Source organism: Nicotiana attenuata, unplaced genomic scaffold, assembly GCF_001879085.1.
Source record: "Nicotiana attenuata strain UT unplaced genomic scaffold, NIATTr2, whole genome shotgun sequence".
NCBI classification, from domain to species: domain Eukaryota; kingdom Viridiplantae; phylum Streptophyta; class Magnoliopsida; order Solanales; family Solanaceae; genus Nicotiana; species Nicotiana attenuata.
The window spans coordinates 54,822-55,990 of record NW_017674786.1 but is presented as its reverse complement, the minus strand read 5'-3'; positions in this window follow the sequence as shown (position 1 = coordinate 55,990).

The following is a 1,169-nucleotide window of genomic DNA, read 5'->3' as shown; positions in this document are numbered from 1 at the left end:
AGCCAGCTGCAATAACATAGAAGTAGGTCGAGCTCTGCCAATGCCTAACCTCTTATAAATGACCAGGGGCATGAGATTAATGCTGGCCCCTAAATCACAAAGTGCCTTAGCAAAGGCATAGTTCCCAATGGTGCATGGAATTGTAAAACTACCTGGGTCAGATAGCTTTTCAGCAACAGGTCTAGATACCACTGCACTACATGTCTGAGTAAGGGTCACAGTCGACAAGTCTTGAAAGTCAAACTTCCGAGACATTAAGTCCTTCATCATTTTAGCATATCCTGGTATCTCCTTTAGAGCTTCAATCAGTGGAATGCTTATCTGGATTTGTTTGAGCATCTCTAGGAACTTTTTGTACTGCTCCTCCTTTTGATGCTTGGCCAACCTTTGCGGGAATAGTGCAGGAGGTCTTTTCTTCCCAATCACGTGAGGTTTCTCCTTCTCAGCTACTGTCTCAACTATTGGTTCCACTACTGTCTCAATTACTGGCTCAACTACTGTCTCAGTCTCATGCTGCATATTCTTTTCTTCAGGAGCAGGCTGAACTGTTACCTCTGTCAATCCCGTAGAGTCATCCAGCTCAATGGGCACTGGAATTAGTGTCTCAGCCTGTATGTTTTCTCGAGCTCTCTCTTGCTCAACATCTAGATCCCTGCCATTCCGTAGACTCACCGCCATCAGCTGCTTTGGGCCCTGATCTTTTGGATTGATTTGGGTATCTGCAGGTAATGTCCCTTGAGGACGATTGTTAAGTGACATTGAAATCTGGCCCACTTGTACCTCAATATTCTTGATAGCTGCATCATGTGCATCCACCCTTTCATTTATTTTAGCATTGGATCCAATAACCTGCTGCATCATTGCTTCAAGCCTTGCAAACCCGTCTTCCTGTCTTCCACCCTGCTGTTGCTGAGGTGGGTGGTACCCTTGCTGCTGATTGTTGTACCCTTGTGGTCTAGGATACGGTGCCATGTTGTTGGGGGGTCTCATGCCTCCCATGTTTCCGGCGTTATACTGTGGCTGGGGTGGCCTGTACTGCTGCTGAGTCTGCTGACCCCAGTTCTGATTACCTTGCCTCTGACCCCCATAGTTAGCCACGTAGACATATCTTCAGGGTGCTGATGATGATGCTCATGCTCTGTATTCCAAGGATTACCAATTGGCTGGCT